At 43.3% G+C, this 9,441-nt stretch overlaps 1 pseudogene; it reads left to right on the top strand.

Moving 5' to 3' along the window:
• The first annotated feature begins 1,844 nt into the window (after nucleotides 1-1,844).
• LOC103254326 lies at nucleotides 1,845-4,182 on the top strand (annotated as a pseudogene).
• The last annotated feature ends 5,259 nt before the right edge of the window (nucleotides 4,183-9,441 follow it).

Here is a 9,441-nt window from a genome sequence, read left to right as displayed (position 1 = left end):
ACTATTCAAACCCTGCCCCTTCTGGTACCTACTGGCCTTCAGTTTCTGACAAAATGGCACCAAGCCCTTTCTTGGGTTTGGAGTGCTTTTCCCAGGCTCCTCCTCTAACGTCCACATGGAGACCAGAGTGTACACCCTTAGGTCCAGCTGTCAGCCTGACTTGATCCATCAGTTTGGACAGAGCTTGTATGTGCATGCTGGGATGACCCCCTGCAGGCTCACTGCTGCTCCATGTGGTTTTCCCTCTCCCACCTGGGTGTCCTTGTATTCCTGGAGGCTCTGGGAGAATCTAATAGTTTACCTGTGGACCCAGCACCACTTTGTTGACCTTGAGTGCCCCAGCAAAGTCATCTTAGGCCTGCCACAGCTCCCTTCAAATCTTCTTGATCAAACTCAGTAGCCAGAATCAGCTCCTATATGGGAAAGAGACACCCAGGCCAGAAGGAATCCTGAGAACCTCCCAGTCAGTAGGGAATGGTAGACACAAGAGAAGTTCACCCTTGACCTGCCAGAGCCTCTAAAAAATTACAAGTCCCCTGCTGTTGTCAGTTTCTCCTGCTCTGGCCTTGCTGGCCCAGGGAAGGTGGCCTCCCCTCCCCACCTTCCCAGTAATCACTCATTTTATAGTCTACTCTGGCTCAGGAACTGCCCTCCCAATCCTTAAAAGGCTAGACAGAGTTTCTCTGCAATTGTGGCTCTCCTTGGAGTTACTACCTCCACTTGGCCGGGAACTGCCACTGCCCACTCTGGGAACCCATGGATGCTCCTCGCTGGGTCTGCACCACCAGGAATGTCCTTGGTCCCCTTGGGCACAGAAAGGCCAGTCCTGATGCAAGAACAGGGATGAGGACTTCTGAGTAGACCAGGCAATTCTGAGTCCTCAGGAAGTCCCTGCTCTCAGATCTGGACCCAAAGCAATGTTGAGGCCACCCTCAGGAGGTGTGCTGAGATGAAACAATATGTCAGACTCTAGCCTTGTGAGGAGTTGTCTCAGTGAGGCTGAGGGGCCTTGTCTCCATGAAGGCAGGGGTTTCTGGCCTGTGTGTCAACTGGGGTCCCATTCGGGGGTCAGAAATTCAGAAATCTGGTGGATGTGGAGCATGAGCAGGCTCAGGTCAAGACTTCCTTTCCCTGTCCCTTAGGATGACCCCTGGGAGTGTGTGCAGGAATCTAAGTTCACTGTGACCTCCTCCTCGTGTTTTCTCTTCTCATATTTCTGTGAGGCCAAAAACTGGCACCATGTCACTCATATGGGTGAATCTTCCCCCTAATCCTTTAATTTAGCTTCATTATCAGTAATGGCGTCATCATTGTGATCATCATTATTGTTTTCCTTGTCATTCATTATCATTTATTAGCTTCTGTTTCTTTTACAAGCAGCATTCAACATGTCTCCTTCTTATTCATTTTTGGGGGTGTTGTACAGCACTGGATCAAGTTTCTCTATGTTTCAAGAGTGTCTGATTTCTTAGGTGCATTACAGAGGGATTTCTGAAGAACCAACAGGCAGGTTGACGTTTCTGTGCCTTTCAGAACAGCAACAGAATTTCTTGGGTCAAGGAGACGACTTAGAATATTTCTCTTTTATTGCAGAACAGTTTTGTGCTATCATAGCTCCTTGGCTCTGAGCAGAGGTAGAAAATACTGAGACAGTAATAGTGCTTTCACCAGTATTTCTAGGAAGCGAACAGTGGATACTGTCCTCAGTTAGACTTAGAAAAATTTAACATCCCTGAAAACCCACAGATGCCCACCTCAGGTCTTCCAGAAGAACTCAAGTGTTGTTGGTCCCTTGGGGGAGCTTATACATTCTTCTAGAGGCCCATATAGCCTAAGACCAGCGTATGAGGAGCTCCCCTGAAAGCACAGGTGATCGGATGGCCCTTTCAGAGATTTGTAGTACTCCAGCCTTCTGGGGAGACTTGTACAGATATAGAAAGTTTCTAGAGGTACCTATTTCTTGGAAATCTCTCCATGCAAGTCACGTGCCGGCATGGCTGCTTGCATGCTCAATATCTAACTTATAAATAAATTTTGGAAACTCTGGCAAAGACAAAGAACTCTATTGCAGCTGTAGTGAGCAGAATAGTTCTGCAAACTCTTGAGTTTATTTATTTAAAAAGGAGTGCCTGGTTCCAGCTACTGAGAAGGCTGAGGTGCAAGGTTCACCTGAGCCCAGCAGGTTGAGGCTGTGGTGGCCATGAGTGTGCCACAGCACTCTAACCTGGGCAACACAGTACAGTAAGACTCCTTGAGAGCTAGACCAATGGGCCTGGACGGTGGGGTGTACGCTGCCTTCGGGGCTCCAGGAGGCGCACCAGGCAGGATCGCAAGTCCCTAGGGTGGAACCGGATAGGGGCACCGAAATCAGGACCGATATCTGGGACTATGGCATTGCACACCGGGCTCTATAGACTTCAGGTCAGAGAAATTGGGTGAGATCTCACTGCAGGAGAGTGCATGCAGTGAGCAGGACATCGAGGTCTGGCTCGAGGGGGAGGAAGTCACCAGCCACAGCAACCACTGCCTCCTCCTGGCCTCATATGTGCTGGTGATTTGCGCGCCCCAGAGCCCAGCCCAAAGTGGCCTGGCCCTCTACACCAATGTGCTGCTGGGAGGCTTTCAGCCCCTGCCCACTCTGCCACCTGCCTCTTTCAAGCCACCTACCAGTTGCCTTCTTGCAGCCATAGCAGGTGCTGCCACAAAGTACCTTCCAGCCACCAGGTACGGGCTTCCTGTATGACAGGGGAGTTCTGCAGCCAGTAGCTCTACAGCAACTACCAGGCCAGCCAGGGCAGCAAAGACAACTGAGAGGACTATTGGGATGACAGAGAAGTGGTGCAGGCCAGGCAGTGGTGCCTATCCAGACCTCCTAGGCTGGCTGCAGCACTGCCGGCAGCTACCACCTGTCCATGTGCTCTCACCTGTTGCTGGGCTCCTGCACAGAACCACAGCACCACCCATCCAGCGACAAGAGCTCAGTCACCATGGGCCGCAACCTCAACTGCTACTTCACCTTTTGGGAGTGAGGTGTGGAGATATTCATGCTGGGTGAGACCCTCGAGCTTCATGAAGGACCATGACAAGTTATGTGTGGTGCTGAGCCCCTACCGTCCTGAGGGGCAGGAGCACCTCTAACCTTTCTAGTGCAACATTGAGGACCCCACCAAGTCGACCAAGTTAAAGGGCATGAAGAACTACATCTCCTAGAAACTGGTGCCCACGTACACACAGGTGCCTTGCACTGGCGCTACTAGCACTTTGACTGACTGTACACATACCTGGCTGAGAAGTTCCTGGTTGTTTCAGTGTCCCACCTGCTCAAGAAGCTGGCCACTGGCCACTTCAAGGAGTACTTCACCTCCAAGCGAAGGAAGGGCCTTATCTGTTGAATGAACCACATGGCCAGCCACCCGGTGCTCATGCAGTGAGAGGTCTTCCAGTACTTCCTGATTTGCCCCAGCACCACCAACAAGAAGGCCTGAAAGCAGGGCAATACGGAGGAGAAGGATGAAATCGTGGGTGCCAACTTCCTGCTGATGCTGAGCACAGCCCCCGCCACCGCCCTCCACCCACAGGAGGTGAAAAACAAGATGAACGGCTTCACATGCTTTACCAAGAAAATGGATGACAGTGTGCTACAGTTCAACCACATGACCAACGAGTTCCTGTGGAAGCAGGTGATGGGTTTCAAGGGATACCAGAAGGTGGGCTGGTCCTTCCACGGCCTCAACTAGGCCTTTGAGCTGAACTAACAGGACTTTTCAGTGGGCATCAACCAGCATATCATCTCTACTGGAGATGTCTAGGATGCCACCGAAGAGGATTTCCTGGAGCAGCCCAGGCAGGACCTGGACTCAGTCATGGATCTGTTAATGCTGTATCAGGGGCACCTGGCAAACTCCCCAACATAATCCATGTTCAGAAAGGAGGTCTTACCAAAGTGAAAGAGAGTAGATGACATGTGAAGGAAGGGAAGATGGGGTTGCAGAAGGTTGATGGTATTCAGAATCGCTGTAACACTATTTCCTTTGCCACTTGGAGTGAAATTCACCGCTTTCATCTATTCGAGTAAGAGAATTTAAGTCATCAATGCAACATTTCTTACTACAAATAATATTTTTCCAAAAAATCACCCAGAAGTTGGAAGAAGCTCTTCAAAAATATGATAGTGTGGAATGACTGAACATTGGATTGTGGACTTTTTAGAGTTTAAGGATAATTTTTACAGCAGAATAAAAACTGATATCAAAGAGCTGTTGCCCACTATCAGTGGTGATACAAACATAATTTTATGTTCAACTGAAATCCAGTTGAGTGTATAATTAAGTAGGAAATGAACACTTAACATTTTGGTTATGTAATAGAAATAGTACTGCACATTCTAACTAAATTATACTATGTATGCCAACACTGACATTGTAACTTATGGAATAATAATTATACTATTTGTCTTATTGCTTTTTGAAGTATGGGTATTTTAGCACATAATTCGCAAACCTCAAAAACCATGAAGGTTCTCAAGCTGACTCGTTTAAAGCCGCTGTGAATATCTTTTTACTCTAATAGTTTGGAATTACCTGAATTCAACCTATTCTCTGTTTGCAAACTCCAACTAGAGCAGTTATGTGACTTTGTGCCTTTAGACTCTTGGTTTTTCATTTCTCCCTACCTTCCCTTATTTAATTAAGTCACAATTTTTCTGATTGAAAGAGTGAAGACCAGTTAATATAATGAATGACACACTGACGATAACTTCATATTGGTAGTGGAGGGGGTGGGGGAAAAATGTCAGCTGTCATCAATTTGCACAATGAGTACTGTCCACTGATAAGATGATGGTGAATACAGAGGAGTGAGACTCAGTGCTCATTTTTGGATATGAAGTCTGTTGGAGAAGAAGTGCCACTATATTCCCTTAGATGAGACAGTAGCATAGCCTCTTCATGCAGAGGTCCTAAAAACTTGGTGTAATGATTTAGCAATCATGTCCTGCAACATGGAGAAGGAGGAGTCTAATCAGTGACAACACACACTCAGTTTTAGTTCTCAGCAGGGCTTTGTTTTTGTTTGTTTTTGTTTGAAGATTTTCTTTTAATATTCAGTTATTTTTCATAGATCTACACTGATTGAGTCTCCACTGTAATTCACTTGTTTACTTAAAAACATTTCAGCGATGTCTGTAAATTTCAGTGTTACATGTGATGAAATGTGGTGTTGTTTGATCTAAGGAAGGAACATAAATAATTTCTACAATTCCAAATACTTAAGGGAAAATATTGATTTATACTGTGTTTCTTTTTCTTTCTTTTTTTTTTTGAGTTGGAGTCTCACTGTTGCCCAGACTGGAGTGCAGTGGCCGCTCCCGGCCACCGCAACCTTGACCTGCTGGGTTCTGGTGATCTTTCCGCCTCAGCATTCGAAGTAGCTTAACTACAGGTGTGTGCTACCATACCAGCTAATTATTTTTTTTAATTTATTGTAGAGATGAGGTCTCGCCAAAGTTGCCCAGGTGGGTCTTGAACCCGCGGGCTCAGGCAATCCACTCACCTCAGCCTCCCAAAGGTGCGGGACTATAGGCTGAGCCACTGCGCCCGGCTTACTGTGTTTCTTAATAAAGAAAAAGTATTGATCAGTCGCCCCAGGACACTTAACCTTAAACATTATTTTTTTATTTTTATTTTTTTAAAATTTGCAACTGACTTTATTTGTTTTATTCTATTTTTTCATTTTTTAACTTTAAAGATGGTAACAATTCAGGGTAGGTTATAGAAATGATCATTTTTCAGGGATTGATTTTTTTCATAATCAGTATTTTTTATTATGGTTTTGTGGGGTACAGTTAAGGGTTAGATGTACAATTACGTTTCATTCAGGCACCCTGTTGATAAGAGGTGTTTCCCATCCCCAGACAGATATTTGCTACTGTTAATCCCATCCCCCTGCCCCCCATAGTTTCCCAGTACCGTCAGTCATTTTCTTACAGTATTACATTGGATGTTCAAGGTCCATTATATGAGTGAGAACATGTGATACCCTCATGGAAATCGGAATTGGTTCCTGAACAAAACCTGAAACCCACAGGTCATAAGAGAGAAGATAGACAAGTGGGACCTTATTAAACTGACAAATTTCTGCAAGGCCAAAGAAACCATCAAGAGAGCAGGGAGACAGCCTACAGACTGGGAAAAAGTATTTGCCAACACCAGGTCTGACAAAGAGTTAACATCCTGGATCTACAAGGAACTAAAATGTACTAAAACGAGAAAAACAAGCAACCCCATTATAAAGTGGGCAAAAGATATGAACAGACACTTCACAAAAGAGGACATCCGAACAGCCAACAAACACGTGAAGAAATGTTCAATCTCACTAATCATCAGGAAGATGCAAATCAAAACCACACTGAGATACCACCTAACTCCAGTCAGAATGGCAATTATCAACAACTCAAAAAATAACAGCTGCTGGAGAGAGTGTGGCTAAAAGGGAACACTTCTACACTGTTGGTGGGAGTGTAAACTAGTGCAACCTCTGTGGAAAGCAGTGTGGCGATTCCTAAAAGCTCTAAATATCAACCTCCCATATGACCCCACAATCCCCCTACTGGGAATACACCCTGAAGAACTCAAATCACTCTATTAAAAAATACCTGCACACGTATGTTTATCACAGCGTTGTTCACAATAGCAAGAACCTGGAACCAACCATGCTGTCCATCAAAAGAGGACTGGATTTAAAAAATGTGGTACATGTACACGATGGAATACTACACAGCCATAAAAAAGAACAAAATCATGAATTTCGCAGCAACCTGGATGGAACTAGAGTCTATAATACTGAGTGACCTCTCACAGAAACAAAGATCCGAGTATCACATGTTCTCACTCATATAATGGACCTTAAACATTATTTTAAATATCTTCTTTTATTATCATAAAGGAGATACATATGGCTGATAAATACCAAAAATACTCAAAAGCTGCTTAATTTAGAAAACACAAAGAGAATCTGGCTTGCAGTGCCAAAATATCAAGGTTTTTATAGTTGCTGAGCTAAGTAATATGATTATTAAGTTTACATATTTAAAAGCCATCATTGAAAGGTTAAAATATCTATTGTTTCTATGAAGTTAAATCTATGCTGCCTCAGAAATTACTGGATACTGAAATGGTAACATGGAAGAAAAGAGGTCAGTTTGAAATATTGGTGACTCACAAGGATTAAAGAAAAGGGTCAGTTTGCATGGAGTCATACAAAGAAAAGGTAATTGGAATAATTACACGATAGTACATTGTCTCTCTAAGGTAAGCTCATATGGTTTGAATTTTTAAGACTAGATGACCATAATTTTGACATTTGGTCAAAATTGTGTAACTTAGGTTACTTAGAGCCAGATTTAACATCACATGGCTTTGTCTTTACCAGATGTGGAACTGTAAACAAACATTGTTCTCTAAAACTTTCTCTTGTTGATTGCAAAATACGGCTCTATGTACAAAACCCCATATAGTATATATAAATGTTAATTTTATTACAGAAATATGGAAATTATAACTATAGCATTTAATTTAAATTTGAGCTTTTATTGGACAAATGAGCACTACACTTTTCAAATAAAGTCACTTTTGAAAGTCACTTTTATTTGCCTCTTTATTTTGATTGTGGTTTGATCTTTTTTAAGTAAAATCACTAAATTTGTGAAATGTTAGTATGGACATTATCTGAGGTGTCGTATGATTGTGCTTCAGCCAGGGTGGACATAGCTCAAATTATTAAAACTAAAGGTGAAAGTACAGGGAAACATAAGTCCATGTTTCCTACTTCTAAGAGAACTTTCATTCTTCATAACTACATAATATTATAATGCCACTGATTCATTTTAAATTAATTTATTTTAGATTAATTCTATGGGAAGCGACATCAGAATTATTAGGGTTCACTTTCACCAAAGTTCTTTATTCTTTAATATTCCTGGTCCTATTGAAACATATCAGTATACAAAAATACTGCAGTGTGAATACCCAAGAGAAAAGCCATTATGTGTATACTGGTCATTATTATCAGTGTGGTACAGTTTAAAAAAAAATAAACTATTGTGTCCTTCAAAAAAAAGGTCTCAGGAGGGCTGACAATGTCATTATTGATATCTCCAGGCCAAGAAGAACTGTCTATGTATCTGGCAATGTTTTATGTCTCCTAAGCTTTCCAGAGGAGACTGGAACTTTATACTAGTCATGGAGAGAGCACCTGAGCAGTGTCTTTTTTTAACCCATCAAGGAATTCCAGGGCATGCTTGTGTTGGCCCTTCACCTTACTCCAGCACTGAAAATGACCACTTCTAACCACAGTGGGTGGCGGTATGGGAACCAAGAAGTTCGTACCAACAGGACCCTTCACATAGGATGCACAGATGGAAGGAGGACAAAGAGGTATAGGCTGATGTAGAGTTGGGGTTCATGTTTGTTGCTGGCAGAGGTGTGAGTCCCAGGTTGTTGGTGAGGATGGGAGTCCTGCTTTTTTGCAGGGAGTCAGGCCAAATTCATCATCTGGCTACAGTACTGAAAGCTGTTGTGTGCTCAGTGGTAGGCAAAACACAAATCAGAGTTCCTTCACCTCTGGACAGTAGTTCTTGCTTAGAGGGGTTTGCACACGAGTTTTCATCTTAACCCATTCTTTCCTGTGGCTTATCTTTCTTTCACCCACTGTATCTTGTGTTTGCCATCATGGAACACATTTTGTGGAACATTCCAGGACATTGTATCCAAATTACCCAGGGTGTTTCCATGTCTGTCTCTACTTCTACTCAGAAGATCCTGAGTCTCAGTGTTTGACTCCATATATGAGGGCTTATGCCTAGTGTGGCTGGTCAGCTTCCACCCACTGCACTTTCAAATGTTCATATACTTTACAGAAAGAAAAGGGTTATAAGAACACTTACATTGACTAATGACTTTGTTACTCCCAAACAGTTTGAAAGCAGTTGAAGGAAAAGGCCCTTTCTGTGTGTGGATGAAGAGAGTCCCTGCCATACAGCAGTTCAACTGCACCCCCAGACTCAGAAGGGTGGGAAGATCCCTGTGAGCGAACTGTGTGGATCTGCCTTTGGAAATTTTTTTCTTTTGCATTTTTCTTTCACAATGGGAACTAGAATGTGAAATGCCAAGCTTGGCCAGTGGGGACTGTGCTGTTTCACACCATCAACAAGAGAAAACATTTTTCATTTCTGTTCCCTGTTCAGGTGAGAGACAAAGAATGAAAGCTTGAACACAGTCACCTGTGCAGTGAGGGGAAAGGATTGAGGCCTCTCCTTAGGAGAAGAAAATTGCTCTCTTCAAAAAATTAGTTTCTTCCTCTACACATTTAATGTATTTCACACTTCAGATGATTAATAAAATCAAATTCATTTGAAATAAAAGTGGATAACGAGGGGCCTCAAAA

Source organism: Carlito syrichta, unplaced genomic scaffold (assembly GCF_000164805.1).
Source record: "Carlito syrichta isolate Samal-C Ts95f unplaced genomic scaffold, Tarsius_syrichta-2.0.1 Scaffold274911, whole genome shotgun sequence".
Taxonomy (NCBI): domain Eukaryota; kingdom Metazoa; phylum Chordata; class Mammalia; order Primates; family Tarsiidae; genus Carlito; species Carlito syrichta.
This window is presented reverse-complemented; position numbering and strand designations above follow the sequence as displayed.